The 14,341-nt window shown below is 54.6% G+C and overlaps 18 non-coding genes across 18 annotated transcripts; 12 read left to right on the forward strand and 6 right to left on the reverse strand.

Annotated features, from left to right (window-relative positions):
* The first annotated feature begins 633 nt into the window (after window positions 1–633).
* TRNAE-CUC (transfer RNA glutamic acid (anticodon CUC)) lies at window positions 634–705 on the forward strand. The gene has a single exon. It is a non-coding gene; the product is annotated as a tRNA-Glu (tRNA).
* A 340-nt stretch (window positions 706–1,045) lies between these two features.
* Window positions 1,046–1,117, forward strand: TRNAE-CUC (transfer RNA glutamic acid (anticodon CUC)). The gene has a single exon. It is a non-coding gene; the product is annotated as a tRNA-Glu (tRNA).
* Window positions 1,118–2,021: 904 nt separating this feature from the next.
* TRNAL-UAA (transfer RNA leucine (anticodon UAA)) lies at window positions 2,022–2,104 on the reverse strand. Its single transcript has one exon. It is a non-coding gene; the product is annotated as a tRNA-Leu (tRNA).
* An 894-nt stretch (window positions 2,105–2,998) lies between these two features.
* TRNAE-CUC (transfer RNA glutamic acid (anticodon CUC)) lies at window positions 2,999–3,070 on the forward strand. Its single transcript has one exon. It is a non-coding gene; the product is annotated as a tRNA-Glu (tRNA).
* Window positions 3,071–3,410: 340 nt separating this feature from the next.
* Window positions 3,411–3,482, forward strand: TRNAE-CUC (transfer RNA glutamic acid (anticodon CUC)). Its single transcript has one exon. It is a non-coding gene; the product is annotated as a tRNA-Glu (tRNA).
* Window positions 3,483–4,409: 927 nt separating this feature from the next.
* Window positions 4,410–4,492, reverse strand: TRNAL-UAA (transfer RNA leucine (anticodon UAA)). Its single transcript has one exon. It is a non-coding gene; the product is annotated as a tRNA-Leu (tRNA).
* Window positions 4,493–5,382: 890 nt separating this feature from the next.
* On the forward strand, window positions 5,383–5,454 carry TRNAE-CUC (transfer RNA glutamic acid (anticodon CUC)). The gene has a single exon. It is a non-coding gene; the product is annotated as a tRNA-Glu (tRNA).
* A 340-nt stretch (window positions 5,455–5,794) lies between these two features.
* On the forward strand, window positions 5,795–5,866 carry TRNAE-CUC (transfer RNA glutamic acid (anticodon CUC)). The gene has a single exon. It is a non-coding gene; the product is annotated as a tRNA-Glu (tRNA).
* A 904-nt stretch (window positions 5,867–6,770) lies between these two features.
* Window positions 6,771–6,853, reverse strand: TRNAL-UAA (transfer RNA leucine (anticodon UAA)). Its single transcript has one exon. It is a non-coding gene; the product is annotated as a tRNA-Leu (tRNA).
* An 894-nt stretch (window positions 6,854–7,747) lies between these two features.
* Window positions 7,748–7,819, forward strand: TRNAE-CUC (transfer RNA glutamic acid (anticodon CUC)). The gene has a single exon. It is a non-coding gene; the product is annotated as a tRNA-Glu (tRNA).
* A 340-nt stretch (window positions 7,820–8,159) lies between these two features.
* TRNAE-CUC (transfer RNA glutamic acid (anticodon CUC)) lies at window positions 8,160–8,231 on the forward strand. Its single transcript has one exon. It is a non-coding gene; the product is annotated as a tRNA-Glu (tRNA).
* Window positions 8,232–9,135: 904 nt separating this feature from the next.
* Window positions 9,136–9,218, reverse strand: TRNAL-UAA (transfer RNA leucine (anticodon UAA)). The gene has a single exon. It is a non-coding gene; the product is annotated as a tRNA-Leu (tRNA).
* An 894-nt stretch (window positions 9,219–10,112) lies between these two features.
* On the forward strand, window positions 10,113–10,184 carry TRNAE-CUC (transfer RNA glutamic acid (anticodon CUC)). Its single transcript has one exon. It is a non-coding gene; the product is annotated as a tRNA-Glu (tRNA).
* A 340-nt stretch (window positions 10,185–10,524) lies between these two features.
* TRNAE-CUC (transfer RNA glutamic acid (anticodon CUC)) lies at window positions 10,525–10,596 on the forward strand. Its single transcript has one exon. It is a non-coding gene; the product is annotated as a tRNA-Glu (tRNA).
* A 927-nt stretch (window positions 10,597–11,523) lies between these two features.
* Window positions 11,524–11,606, reverse strand: TRNAL-UAA (transfer RNA leucine (anticodon UAA)). The gene has a single exon. It is a non-coding gene; the product is annotated as a tRNA-Leu (tRNA).
* Window positions 11,607–12,496: 890 nt separating this feature from the next.
* Window positions 12,497–12,568, forward strand: TRNAE-CUC (transfer RNA glutamic acid (anticodon CUC)). The gene has a single exon. It is a non-coding gene; the product is annotated as a tRNA-Glu (tRNA).
* A 340-nt stretch (window positions 12,569–12,908) lies between these two features.
* TRNAE-CUC (transfer RNA glutamic acid (anticodon CUC)) lies at window positions 12,909–12,980 on the forward strand. Its single transcript has one exon. It is a non-coding gene; the product is annotated as a tRNA-Glu (tRNA).
* Window positions 12,981–13,884: 904 nt separating this feature from the next.
* TRNAL-UAA (transfer RNA leucine (anticodon UAA)) lies at window positions 13,885–13,967 on the reverse strand. The gene has a single exon. It is a non-coding gene; the product is annotated as a tRNA-Leu (tRNA).
* Window positions 13,968–14,341: the final 374 nt, after the last annotated feature.

Genomic DNA, 14,341 nt, shown 5'->3' on the forward strand with positions numbered 1-14,341 from the left:
TCGAGTCCCCGACCAGAGTGTGTGCTTTGAGTAAAGGTGGTCTAGGGCAGTCCAGAGGCAGGCTGAGCCTCGAAGGCTGGTGCAGGCCTTGGTGTGCGAGCCCGAAAAAAGGGCAGCTCCTATGTCATCCCTTCTTGCCCTCCGGCACTTGCTGTACAAGCAAAGCCCCCTTTGAACTCTGCATGGTAACCCTGCTGTGTCTCGCAGGCAATCATGGCCTGCCGCCTTTTAATAAACGTGCTCTCCCACGAAGCAGTTCTCCTAAGGAGGGTTAGTTGTGAGTGTGCATCTTCAGCGGCAGCCTCTAGGGGGAGCTTCAGCACTGACCCACAAAAGCTCATAGCGAGGAAGGCTGTCCTTTCAGGAGAGCAAGACAGGAATATCAGCGCTTGGAAGTGAAAGCGCAAACGTTCCCAAAGTGATGCTGTCTTCAATCTCTAAGCTCCCCTTTTCGCAGACCATCACAAGTGTTTTTGTTTTCTTTCTTTCTTTCTTTCTTTCTTTATTTCTTTATTTATTAGCAGAAACGGCCCCCGAAGACCTGCAGGCACTGGTGCCCATTGTAGCAGAGGCCCTCAGCCTTTGGACTCGGACGCCACCATCTGAGCGACACGCAACGGGGTGCACCCACCGTCCCTGGTGGTCTAGTGGTTAGGATTAGGCGCTCTCACCGCCGCGGCCTGGGTTCGATTCCCGGTCAGGGAAGGAGCTCTTTTAACAACTGACATTTTTATTTACAGCAATGCAGTTAACTGGCGACCGGAAATCTTGCTCCCAGATGCAGATTTGCGTGCACAAAATGGAGGAAGTGCCCTCAGCGCGACGCAAAACGTGTTTATGGCAGAGTCCCATTCATTCTCCTGTCGCTGCGGAAAGACTGCCCTTGACGCAAAAAAGGCAGCTTCCTTTTTCACCGCTGGAGAGAACCTATCTGCTCGGCCCTCCCCCTCTCTTCCCAGTCCCCCAATGGACTGGCCTTTGAGGCACCTGCAGGCATTGTGCACTCGGACACCACTGCCCGGCCTTCCCGAGTTGTCCAGCGGTCTCCCTGGTGGTCTAGTGGTTAGGATTCGGTGCTCTCACCGCCTCGGCCCGGGTTCGATTCCCGGTCAGGGAAGAGAGGCTTTTACTGAATGACATTTTTACAGAAATTCAAACAACTGCGTCTCAAAAAATATTTCTTTCAAATGTAGCTTCACTCACAGGCAATAGCGGCGTGGCTCCCCTGGCGGTAACTCCAAGCATCTTTTCAGCATGGTCCCTTACCGGAAGCTGTCGCCGCTAGAAGTGGGCCTGTGCCCCAAAAAGGAAGCTTTCTTTCTTCCAAAGCTGTAGAGAAAATATTAGTCCTGTCGCCCTGCCAAAGCCGAGCTCGCCCACCATCCCTAGCCTCATCAGACCAAGACCTTGCCCGGGACCCTGGGGCAGAGGGCTGCAGAAATGGTTGCGTACCGGTTTGGAGGAGAAAAGCAGGGGAGGGAGGGGTCGTAGCTGCTTGATTTGCATACAGAGCTGTGGTCTGCTGGGAAAGTGCAGCCTTTGGAGCTTGGCAAAGGCTTCGCAAGGGGCCCGAGCATTGCCCTCGCCCCGTTTGTTGACAGGTTCTCCTTCTATGGGCTGAAGGGCCCTGTAGCCTGATTTGAGGTTGGACGCTCTATTATTCACAGGGGTGTACCGGGCCTAGACGGTGACTGGCTGACCCGTCAGGGCATCGCCCGTTTGGAAGCCCGTTTCGGAAGCGGAGGCGGGAATCCCTGCCCAATTTTCTTTTGGGGTGGTAGGGCTGTTGGCGGGGTTGCACAAGCTCTGCCAACTTTGGCGGCTTAAGCTTGGGATGCGAGGGACATGGTACAAAAATGCAAAGGTTTTCCAGGAAAAGAGTCTACGGGCAACGATTCCTTGTTGCTCTTTTCAGGTGAACTCAAGCCTCAGGGCTTTGAGGTAGGGGCACTGCCTACAGACAGCAGGAAAGGGCTTGTGCGAAGCTGCTGCCGCATTTAGGTAAGAAGAGTAAAAACCTGTACCAGGAGTGGGGCTCGAACCCACGCGGACACTTGTCCATTGGATCTTAAGTCCAACGCCTTAACCACTCGGCCATCCTGGTGAGCTGCTGCAAAGGGCTTCGAATTGAATCTTTGCTGTTTCAGCAGCAGGCGAACAAGTGGAAAACCAGCCCAGAGTGCCCCCTGCAGGAGGTTGGATGGAATTGGCTTGCGAGCGGCAAACGTCTCTCACTTAACAGCATTACAATAGCCTCCAGCTGACTGCAAGTACGGTTGCGGAAACCTCCCGGGTGCTGCAGTCGTTTCCCCGGTGGCCTAGTGGTGAGGATTTGGTGCTTTCACTGCCACGGGCCTGGCTTCGAGTCCCCGACCAGAGTGTGTGCTTTGAGTAAAGGTGGTCTAGGGCAGTCCAGAGGCAGGCTGAGCCTCGAAGGCTGGTGCAGGCCTTGGTGTGCGAGCCCGAAAAAAGGGCAGCTCCTATGTCATCCCTTCTTGCCCTCCGGCACTTGCTGTACAAGCAAAGCCCCCTTTGAACTCTGCATGGTAACCCTGCTGTGTCTCGCAGGCAATCATGGCCTGCCGCCTTTTAATAAACGTGCTCTCCCACGAAGCAGTTCTCCTAAGGAGGGTTAGTTGTGAGTGTGCATCTTCAGCGGCAGCCTCTAGGGGGAGCTTCAGCACTGACCCACAAAAGCTCATAGCGAGGAAGGCTGTCCTTTCAGGAGAGCAAGACAGGAATATCAGCGCTTGGAAGTGAAAGCGCAAACGTTCCCAAAGTGATGCTGTCTTCAATCTCTAAGCTCCCCTTTTCGCAGACCATCACAAGTGTTTTTGTTTTCTTTCTTTCTTTCTTTCTTTATTTCTTTATTTATTTATTTATTAGCAGAAACGGCCCCCGAAGACCTGCAGGCACTGGTGCCCATTGTAGCAGAGGCCCTCAGCCTTTGGACTCGGACGCCACCATCTGAGCGACACGCAACGGGGTGCACCCACCGTCCCTGGTGGTCTAGTGGTTAGGATTCGGCGCTCTCACCGCCGCGGCCCGGGTTCGATTCCCGGTCAGGGAAGGAGCTCTTTTAACAACTGACATTTTTATTTACAGCAATGCAGTTAACTGGCGACCGGAAATCTTGCTCCCAGATGCAGATTTGCGTGCACAAAATGGAGGAAGTGCCCTCAGCGCGACGCAAAACGTGTTTATGGCAGAGTCCCATTCATTCTCCTGTCGCTGCGGAAAGACTGCCCTTGACGCAAAAAAGGCAGCTTCCTTTTTCACCGCTGGAGAGAACCTATCTGCTCGGCCCTCCCCCTCTCTTCCCAGTCCCCCAATGGACTGGCCTTTGAGGCACCTGCAGGCATTGTGCACTCGGACACCACTGCCCGGCCTTCCCGAGCTGTCCAGCGGTCTCCCTGGTGGTCTAGTGGTTAGGATTCGGCGCTCTCACCGCCGCGGCCCGGGTTCGATTCCCGGTCAGGGAAGAGAGGCTTTTACTGAATGACATTTTTACAGAAATTCAAACAACTGCGTCTCAAAAAATATTTCTTTCAAATGTAGCTTCACTCACAGGCAATAGCGGCGTGGCTCCCCTGGCGGTAACTCCAAGCATCTTTTCAGCATGGTCCCTTACCGGAAGCTGTCGCCGCTAGAAGTGGGCCTGTGCCCCAAAAAGGAAGCTTTCTTTCTTCCAAAGCTGTAGAGAAAATATTAGTCCTGTCGCCCTGCCAAAGCCGAGCTCGCCCACCATCCCTAGCCTCATCAGACCAAGACCTTGCCCGGGACCCTGGGGCAGAGGGCTGCAGAAATGGTTGCGTACCGGTTTGGAGGAGAAAAGCAGGGGAGGGAGGGGTCGTAGCTGCTTGATTTGCATACAGAGCTGTGGTCTGCTGGGAAAGTGCAGCCTTTGGAGCTTGGCAAAGGCTTCGCAAGGGGCCCGAGCATTGCCCTCGCCCCGTTTGTTGACAGGTTCTCCTTCTATGGGCTGAAGGGCCCTGTAGCCTGATTTGAGGTTGGACGCTCTATTATTCACAGGGGTGTACCGGGCCTAGACGGTGACTGGCTGACCCGTCAGGGCATCGCCCGTTTGGAAGCCCGTTTGGAAGCCCGTTTCGGAAGCCGTGAGGAAGCGGAGGCGGGAATCCCTGCCCAATTTTCTTTTGGGGTGGTAGGGCTGTTGGCGGGGTTGCACAAGCTCTGCCAACTTTGGCGGCTTAAGCTTGGGATGCGAGGGACATGGTACAAAAATGCAAAGGTTTTCCAGGAAAAGAGTCTACGGGCAACGATTCCTTGTTGCTCTTTTCAGGTGAACTCAAGCCTCAGGGCTTTGAGGTAGGGGCACTGCCTACAGACAGCAGGAAAGGGCTTGTGCGAAGCTGCTGCCGCATTTAGGTAAGAAGAGTAAAAACCTGTACCAGGAGTGGGGCTCGAACCCACGCGGACACTTGTCCATTGGATCTTAAGTCCAACGCCTTAACCACTCGGCCATCCTGGTGAGCTGCTGCAAAGGGCTTCGAATTGAATCTTTGCTGTTTCAGCAGCAGGCGAACAAGTGGAAAACCAGCCCAGAGTGCCCCCTGCAGGAGGTTGGATGGAATTGGCTTGCGAGCGGCAAACGTCTCTCACTTAACAGCATTACAATAGCCTCCAGCTGACTGCAAGTACGGTTGCGGAAACCTCCCGGGTGCTGCAGTCGTTTCCCCGGTGGCCTAGTGGTGAGGATTTGGTGCTTTCACTGCCACGGGCCTGGCTTCGAGTCCCCGACCAGAGTGTGTGCTTTGAGTAAAGGTGGTCTAGGGCAGTCCAGAGGCAGGCTGAGCCTCGAAGGCTGGTGCAGGCCTTGGTGTGCGAGCCCGAAAAAAGGGCAGCTCCTATGTCATCCCTTCTTGCCCTCCGGCACTTGCTGTACAAGCAAAGCCCCCTTTGAACTCTGCATGGTAACCCTGCTGTGTCTCGCAGGCAATCATGGCCTGCCGCCTTTTAATAAACGTGCTCTCCCACGAAGCAGTTCTCCTAAGGAGGGTTAGTTGTGAGTGTGCATCTTCAGCGGCAGCCTCTAGGGGGAGCTTCAGCACTGACCCACAAAAGCTCATAGCGAGGAAGGCTGTCCTTTCAGGAGAGCAAGACAGGAATATCAGCGCTTGGAAGTGAAAGCGCAAACGTTCCCAAAGTGATGCTGTCTTCAATCTCTAAGCTCCCCTTTTCGCAGACCATCACAAGTGTTTTTGTTTTCTTTCTTTCTTTCTTTCTTTCTTTATTTCTTTATTTATTAGCAGAAACGGCCCCCGAAGACCTGCAGGCACTGGTGCCCATTGTAGCAGAGGCCCTCAGCCTTTGGACTCGGACGCCACCATCTGAGCGACACGCAACGGGGTGCACCCACCGTCCCTGGTGGTCTAGTGGTTAGGATTCGGGGCTCTCACCGCCGCGGCCCGGGTTCGATTCCCGGTCAGGGAAGGAGCTCTTTTAACAACTGACATTTTTATTTACAGCAATGCAGTTAACTGGCGACTGGAAATCTTGCTCCCAGATGCAGATTTGCGTGCACAAAATGGAGGAAGTGCCCTCAGCGCGACGCAAAACGTGTTTATGGCAGAGTCCCATTCATTCTCCTGTCGCTGCGGAAAGACTGCCCTTGACGCAAAAAAGGCAGCTTCCTTTTTCACCGCTGGAGAGAACCTATCTGCTCGGCCCTCCCCCTCTCTTCCCAGTCCCCCAATGGACTGGCCTTTGAGGCACCTGCAGGCATTGTGCACTCGGACACCACTGCCCGGCCTTCCCGAGCTGTCCAGCGGTCTCCCTGGTGGTCTAGTGGTTAGGATTCGGCGCTCTCACCGCCGTGGCCCGGGTTCGATTCCCGGTCAGGGAAGAGAGGCTTTTACTGAATGACATTTTTACAGAAATTCAAACAACTGCGTCTCAAAAAATATTTCTTTCAAATGTAGCTTCACTCACAGGCAATAGCGGCGTGGCTCCCCTGGCGGTAACTCCAAGCATCTTTTCAGCATGGTCCCTTACCGGAAGCTGTCGCCGCTAGAAGTGGGCCTGTGCCCCAAAAAGGAAGCTTTCTTTCTTCCAAAGCTGTAGAGAAAATATTAGTCCTGTCGCCCTGCCAAAGCCGAGCTCGCCCACCATCCCTAGCCTCATCAGACCAAGACCTTGCCCGGGACCCTGGGGCAGAGGGCTGCAGAAATGGTTGCGTACCGGTTTGGAGGAGAAAAGCAGGGGAGGGAGGGGTCGTAGCTGCTTGATTTGCATACAGAGCTGTGGTCTGCTGGGAAAGTGCAGCCTTTGGAGCTTGGCAAAGGCTTCGCAAGGGGCCCGAGCATTGCCCTCGCCCCGTTTGTTGAGAGGTTCTCCTTCTATGGGCTGAAGGGCCCTGTAGCCTGATTTGAGGTTGGACGCTCTATTATTCACAGGGGTGTACCGGGCCTAGACGGTGACTGGCTGACCCGTCAGGGCATCGCCCGTTTGGAAGCCCGTTTCGGAAGCGGAGGCGGGAATCCCTGCCCAATTTTCTTTTGGGGTGGTAGGGCTGTTGGCGGGGTTGCACAAGCTCTGCCAACTTTGGCGGCTTAAGCTTGGGATGCGAGGGACATGGTACAAAAATGCAAAGGTTTTCCAGGAAAAGAGTCTACGGGCAACGATTCCTTGTTGCTCTTTTCAGGTGAACTCAAGCCTCAGGGCTTTGAGGTAGGGGCACTGCCTACAGACAGCAGGAAAGGGCTTGTGCGAAGCTGCTGCCGCATTTAGGTAAGAAGAGTAAAAACCTGTACCAGGAGTGGGGCTCGAACCCACGCGGACACTTGTCCATTGGATCTTAAGTCCAACGCCTTAACCACTCGGCCATCCTGGTGAGCTGCTGCAAAGGGCTTCGAATTGAATCTTTGCTGTTTCAGCAGCAGGCGAACAAGTGGAAAACCAGCCCAGAGTGCCCCCTGCAGGAGGTTGGATGGAATTGGCTTGCGAGCGGCAAACGTCTCTCACTTAACAGCATTACAATAGCCTCCAGCTGACTGCAAGTACGGTTGCGGAAACCTCCCGGGTGCTGCAGTCGTTTCCCCGGTGGCCTAGTGGTGAGGATTTGGTGCTTTCACTGCCACGGGCCTGGCTTCGAGTCCCCGACCAGAGTGTGTGCTTTGAGTAAAGGTGGTCTAGGGCAGTCCAGAGGCAGGCTGAGCCTCGAAGGCTGGTGCAGGCCTTGGTGTGCGAGCCCGAAAAAAGGGCAGCTCCTATGTCATCCCTTCTTGCCCTCCGGCACTTGCTGTACAAGCAAAGCCCCCTTTGAACTCTGCATGGTAACCCTGCTGTGTCTCGCAGGCAATCATGGCCTGCCGCCTTTTAATAAACGTGCTCTCCCACGAAGCAGTTCTCCTAAGGAGGGTTAGTTGTGAGTGTGCATCTTCAGCGGCAGCCTCTAGGGGGAGCTTCAGCACTGACCCACAAAAGCTCATAGCGAGGAAGGCTGTCCTTTCAGGAGAGCAAGACAGGAATATCAGCGCTTGGAAGTGAAAGCGCAAACGTTCCCAAAGTGATGCTGTCTTCAATCTCTAAGCTCCCCTTTTCGCAGACCATCACAAGTGTTTTTGTTTTCTTTCTTTCTTTCTTTCTTTATTTCTTTATTTATTTATTTATTAGCAGAAACGGCCCCCGAAGACCTGCAGGCACTGGTGCCCATTGTAGCAGAGGCCCTCAGCCTTTGGACTCGGACGCCACCATCTGAGCGACACGCAACGGGGTGCACCCACCGTCCCTGGTGGTCTAGTGGTTAGGATTCGGCGCTCTCACCGCTGCGGCCCGGGTTCGATTCCCGGTCAGGGAAGGAGCTCTTTTAACAACTGACATTTTTATTTACAGCAATGCAGTTAACTGGCGACCGGAAATCTTGCTCCCAGATGCAGATTTGCGTGCACAAAATGGAGGAAGTGCCCTCAGCGCGACGCAAAACGTGTTTATGGCAGAGTCCCATTCATTCTCCTGTCGCTGCGGAAAGACTGCCCTTGACGCAAAAAAGGCAGCTTCCTTTTTCACCGCTGGAGAGAACCTATCTGCTCGGCCCTCCCCCTCTCTTCCCAGTCCCCCAATGGACTGGCCTTTGAGGCACCTGCAGGCATTGTGCACTCGGACACCACTGCCCGGCCTTCCCGAGCTGTCCAGCGGTCTCCCTGGTGGTCTAGTGGTTAGGATTCGGCGCTCTCACCGCCGCGGCCCGGGTTCGATTCCCGGTCAGGGAAGAGAGGCTTTTACTGAATGACATTTTTACAGAAATTCAAACAACTGCGTCTCAAAAAATATTTCTTTCAAATGTAGCTTCACTCACAGGCAATAGCGGCGTGGCTCCCCTGGCGGTAACTCCAAGCATCTTTTCAGCATGGTCCCTTACCGGAAGCTGTCGCCGCTAGAAGTGGGCCTGTGCCCCAAAAAGGAAGCTTTCTTTCTTCCAAAGCTGTAGAGAAAATATTAGTCCTGTCGCCCTGCCAAAGCCGAGCTCGCCCACCATCCCTAGCCTCATCAGACCAAGACCTTGCCCGGGACCCTGGGGCAGAGGGCTGCAGAAATGGTTGCGTACCGGTTTGGAGGAGAAAAGCAGGGGAGGGAGGGGTCGTAGCTGCTTGATTTGCATACAGAGCTGTGGTCTGCTGGGAAAGTGCAGCCTTTGGAGCTTGGCAAAGGCTTCGCAAGGGGCCCGAGCATTGCCCTCGCCCCGTTTGTTGACAGGTTCTCCTTCTATGGGCTGAAGGGCCCTGTAGCCTGATTTGAAGTTGGACGCTCTATTATTCACAGGGGTGTACCGGGCCTAGACGGTGACTGGCTGACCCGTCAGGGCATCGCCCGTTTGGAAGCCCGTTTCGGAAGCGGAGGCGGGAATCCCTGCCCAATTTTCTTTTGGGGTGGTAGGGCTGTTGGCGGGGTTGCACAAGCTCTGCCAACTTTGGCGGCTTAAGCTTGGGATGCGAGGGACATGGTACAAAAATGCAAAGGTTTTCCAGGAAAAGAGTCTACGGGCAACGATTCCTTGTTGCTCTTTTCAGGTGAACTCAAGCCTCAGGGCTTTGAGGTAGGGGCACTGCCTACAGACAGCAGGAAAGGGCTTGTGCGAAGCTGCTGCCGCATTTAGGTAAGAAGAGTAAAAACCTGTACCAGGAGTGGGGCTCGAACCCACGCGGACACTTGTCCATTGGATCTTAAGTCCAACGCCTTAACCACTCGGCCATCCTGGTGAGCTGCTGCAAAGGGCTTCGAATTGAATCTTTGCTGTTTCAGCAGCAGGCGAACAAGTGGAAAACCAGCCCAGAGTGCCCCCTGCAGGAGGTTGGATGGAATTGGCTTGCGAGCGGCAAACGTCTCTCACTTAACAGCATTACAATAGCCTCCAGCTGACTGCAAGTACGGTTGCGGAAACCTCCCGGGTGCTGCAGTCGTTTCCCCGGTGGCCTAGTGGTGAGGATTTGGTGCTTTCACTGCCACGGGCCTGGCTTCGAGTCCCCGACCAGAGTGTGTGCTTTGAGTAAAGGTGGTCTAGGGCAGTCCAGAGGCAGGCTGAGCCTCGAAGGCTGGTGCAGGCCTTGGTGTGCGAGCCCGAAAAAAGGGCAGCTCCTATGTCATCCCTTCTTGCCCTCCGGCACTTGCTGTACAAGCAAAGCCCCCTTTGAACTCTGCATGGTAACCCTGCTGTGTCTCGCAGGCAATCATGGCCTGCCGCCTTTTAATAAACGTGCTCTCCCACGAAGCAGTTCTCCTAAGGAGGGTTAGTTGTGAGTGTGCATCTTCAGCGGCAGCCTCTAGGGGGAGCTTCAGCACTGACCCACAAAAGCTCATAGCGAGGAAGGCTGTCCTTTCAGGAGAGCAAGACAGGAATATCAGCGCTTGGAAGTGAAAGCGCAAACGTTCCCAAAGTGATGCTGTCTTCAATCTCTAAGCTCCCCTTTTCGCAGACCATCACAAGTGTTTTTGTTTTCTTTCTTTCTTTCTTTCTTTATTTCTTTATTTATTTATTTATTAGCAGAAACGGCCCCCGAAGACCTGCAGGCACTGGTGCCCATTGTAGCAGAGGCCCTCAGCCTTTGGACTCGGACGCCACCATCTGAGCGACACGCAACGGGGTGCACCCACCGTCCCTGGTGGTCTAGTGGTTAGGATTCGGCGCTCTCACCGCCGCGGCCCGGGTTCGATTCCCGGTCAGGGAAGGAGCTCTTTTAACAACTGACATTTTTATTTACAGCAATGCAGTTAACTGGCGACCGGAAATCTTGCTCCCAGATGCAGATTTGCGTGCACAAAATGGAGGAAGTGCCCTCAGCGCGACGCAAAACGTGTTTATGGCAGAGTCCCATTCATTCTCCTGTCGCTGCGGAAAGACTGCCCTTGACGCAAAAAAGGCAGCTTCCTTTTTCACCGCTGGAGAGAACCTATCTGCTCGGCCCTCCCCCTCTCTTCCCAGTCCCCCAATGGACTGGCCTTTGAGGCACCTGCAGGCATTGTGCACTCGGACACCACTGCCCGGCCTTCCCGAGCTGTCCAGCGGTCTCCCTGGTGGTCTAGTGGTTAGGATTCGGCGCTCTCACCGCCGCGGCCCGGGTTCGATTCCCGGTCAGGGAAGAGAGGCTTTTACTGAATGACATTTTTACAGAAATTCAAACAACTGCGTCTCAAAAAATATTTCTTTCAAATGTAGCTTCACTCACAGGCAATAGCGGCGTGGCTCCCCTGGCGGTAACTCCAAGCATCTTTTCAGCATGGTCCCTTACCGGAAGCTGTCGCCGCTAGAAGTGGGCCTGTGCCCCAAAAAGGAAGCTTTCTTTCTTCCAAAGCTGTAGAGAAAATATTAGTCCTGTCGCCCTGCCAAAGCCGAGCTCGCCCACCATCCCTAGCCTCATCAGACCAAGACCTTGCCCGGGACCCTGGGGCAGAGGGCTGCAGAAATGGTTGCGTACCGGTTTGGAGGAGAAAAGCAGGGGAGGGAGGGGTCGTAGCTGCTTGATTTGCATACAGAGCTGTGGTCTGCTGGGAAAGTGCAGCCTTTGGAGCTTGGCAAAGGCTTCGCAAGGGGCCCGAGCATTGCCCTCGCCCCGTTTGTTGACAGGTTCTCCTTCTATGGGCTGAAGGGCCCTGTAGCCTGATTTGAGGTTGGACGCTCTATTATTCACAGGGGTGTACCGGGCCTAGACGGTGACTGGCTGACCCGTCAGGGCATCGCCCGTTTGGAAGCCCGTTTGGAAGCCCGTTTCGGAAGCCGTGAGGAAGCGGAGGCGGGAATCCCTGCCCAATTTTCTTTTGGGGTGGTAGGGCTGTTGGCGGGGTTGCACAAGCTCTGCCAACTTTGGCGGCTTAAGCTTGGGATGCGAGGGACATGGTACAAAAATGCAAAGGTTTTCCAGGAAAAGAGTCTACGGGCAACGATTCCTTGTTGCTCTTTTCAGGTGAACTCAAGCCTCAGGGCTTTGAGGTAGGGGCACTGCCTACAGACAGCAGGAAAGGGCTTGTGCGAAGCTGCTGCCGCATTTAGGTAAGAAGAGTAAAAACCTGTACCAGGAGTGGGGCTCGAACCCACGCGGACACTTGTCCATTGGATCTTAAGTCCAACGCCTTAACCACTCGGCCATCCTGGTGAGCTGCTGCAAAGGGCTTCGAATTGAATCTTTGCTGTTTCAGCAGCAGGCGAACAAGTGGAAAACCAGCCCAGAGTGCCCCCTGCAGGAGGTTGGATGGAATTGGCTTGCGAGCGGCAAACGTCTCTCACTTAACAGCATTACAATAGCCTCCAGCTGACTGCAAGTACGGTTGCGGAAACCTCCCGGGTGCTGCAGTCGTTTCCCCGGTGGCCTAGTGGTGAGGATTTGGTGCTTTCACTGCCACGGGCCTGGCTTCGAGTCCCCGACCAGAGTGTGTGCTTTGAGTAAAGGTGGTCTAGGGCAGTCCAGAGGCAGGCTGAGCCTCGAAGGCTGGTGCAGGCCTTGGTGTGCGAGCCCGAAAAAAGGGCAGCTCCTATGTCATCCCTTCTTGCCCTCCGGCACTTGCTGTACAAGCAAAGCCCCCTTTGAACTCTGCATGGTAACCCTGCTGTGTCTCGCAGGCAATCATGGCCTGCCGCCTTTTAATAAACGTGCTCTCCCACGAAGCAGTTCTCCTAAGGAGGGTTAGTTGTGAGTGTGCATCTTCAGCGGCAGCCTCTAGGGGGAGCTTCAGCACTGACCCACAAAAGCTCATAGCGAGGAAGGCTGTCCTTTCAGGAGAGCAAGACAGGAATATCAGCGCTTGGAAGTGAAAGCGCAAACGTTCCCAAAGTGATGCTGTCTTCAATCTCTAAGCTCCCCTTTTCGCAGACCATCACAAGTGTTTTTGTTTTCTTTCTTTCTTTCTTTCTTTCTTTATTTCTTTATTTATTAGCAGAAACGGCCCCCGAAGACCTGCAGGCACTGGTGCCCATTGTAGCAGAGGCCCTCAGCCTTTGGACTCGGACGCCACCATCTGAGCGACACGCAACGGGGTGCACCCACCGTCCCTGGTGGTCTAGTGGTTAGGATTCGGGGCTCTCACCGCCGCGGCCCGGGTTCGATTCCCGGTCAGGGAAGGAGCTCTTTTAACAACTGACATTTTTATTTACAGCAATGCAGTTAACTGGCGACTGGAAATCTTGCTCCCAGATGCAGATTTGCGTGCACAAAATGGAGGAAGTGCCCTCAGCGCGACGCAAAACGTGTTTATGGCAGAGTCCCATTCATTCTCCTGTCGCTGCGGAAAGACTGCCCTTGACGCAAAAAAGGCAGCTTCCTTTTTCACCGCTGGAGAGAACCTATCTGCTCGGCCCTCCCCCTCTCTTCCCAGTCCCCCAATGGACTGGCCTTTGAGGCACCTGCAGGCATTGTGCACTCGGACACCACTGCCCGGCCTTCCCGAGCTGTCCAGCGGTCTCCCTGGTGGTCTAGTGGTTAGGATTCGGCGCTCTCACCGCCGTGGCCCGGGTTCGATTCCCGGTCAGGGAAGAGAGGCTTTTACTGAATGACATTTTTACAGAAATTCAAACAACTGCGTCTCAAAAAATATTTCTTTCAAATGTAGCTTCACTCACAGGCAATAGCGGCGTGGCTCCCCTGGCGGTAACTCCAAGCATCTTTTCAGCATGGTCCCTTACCGGAAGCTGTCGCCGCTAGAAGTGGGCCTGTGCCCCAAAAAGGAAGCTTTCTTTCTTCCAAAGCTGTAGAGAAAATATTAGTCCTGTCGCCCTGCCAAAGCCGAGCTCGCCCACCATCCCTAGCCTCATCAGACCAAGACCTTGCCCGGGACCCTGGGGCAGAGGGCTGCAGAAATGGTTGCGTACCGGTTTGGAGGAGAAAAGCAGGGGAGGGAGGGGTCGTAGCTGCTTGATTTGCATACAGAGCTGTGGTCTGCTGGGAAAGTGCAGCCTTTGGAGCTTGGCAAAGGCTTCGCAAGGGGCCCGAGCATTGCCCTCGCCCCGTTTGTTGAGAGGTTCTCCTTCTATGGGCTGAAGGGCCCTGTAGCCTGATTTGAGGTTGGACGCTCTATTATTCACAGGGGTGTACCGGGCCTAGACGGTGACTGGCTGACCCGTCAGGGCATCGCCCGTTTGGAAGCCCGTTTCGGAAGCGGAGGCGGGAATCCCTGCCCAATTTTCTTTTGGGGTGGTAGGGCTGTTGGCGGGGTTGCACAAGCTCTGCCAACTTTGGCGGCTTAAGCTTGGGATGCGAGGGACATGGTACAAAAATGCAAAGGTTTTCCAGGAAAAGAGTCTACGGGCAACGATTCCTTGTTGCTCTTTTCAGGTGAACTCAAGCCTCAGGGCTTTGAGGTAGGGGCACTGCCTACAGACAGCAGGAAAGGGCTTGTGCGAAGCTGCTGCCGCATTTAGGTAAGAAGAGTAAAAACCTGTACCAGGAGTGGGGCTCGAACCCACGCGGACACTTGTCCATTGGATCTTAAGTCCAACGCCTTAACCACTCGGCCATCCTGGTGAGCTGCTGCAAAGGGCTTCGAATTGAATCTTTGCTGTTTCAGCAGCAGGCGAACAAGTGGAAAACCAGCCCAGAGTGCCCCCTGCAGGAGGTTGGATGGAATTGGCTTGCGAGCGGCAAACGTCTCTCACTTAACAGCATTACAATAGCCTCCAGCTGACTGCAAGTACGGTTGCGGAAACCTCCCGGGTGCTGCAGTCGTTTCCCCGGTGGCCTAGTGGTGAGGATTTGGTGCTTTCACTGCCACGGGCCTGGCTTCGAGTCCCCGACCAGAGTGTGTGCTTTGAGTAAAGGTGGTCTAGGGCAGTCCAGAGGCAGGCTGAGCCTCGAAGGCTGGTGCAGGCCTTGGTGTGCGAGCCCGAAAAAAGGGCAGC

The sequence above is a fragment of the Ambystoma mexicanum genome, chromosome 5p (assembly GCF_040938575.1).
Source record: "Ambystoma mexicanum isolate Mex_15411 chromosome 5p, UKY_AmexF1_1, whole genome shotgun sequence".
NCBI classification, from domain to species: Eukaryota; Metazoa; Chordata; class Amphibia; order Caudata; family Ambystomatidae; genus Ambystoma; species Ambystoma mexicanum.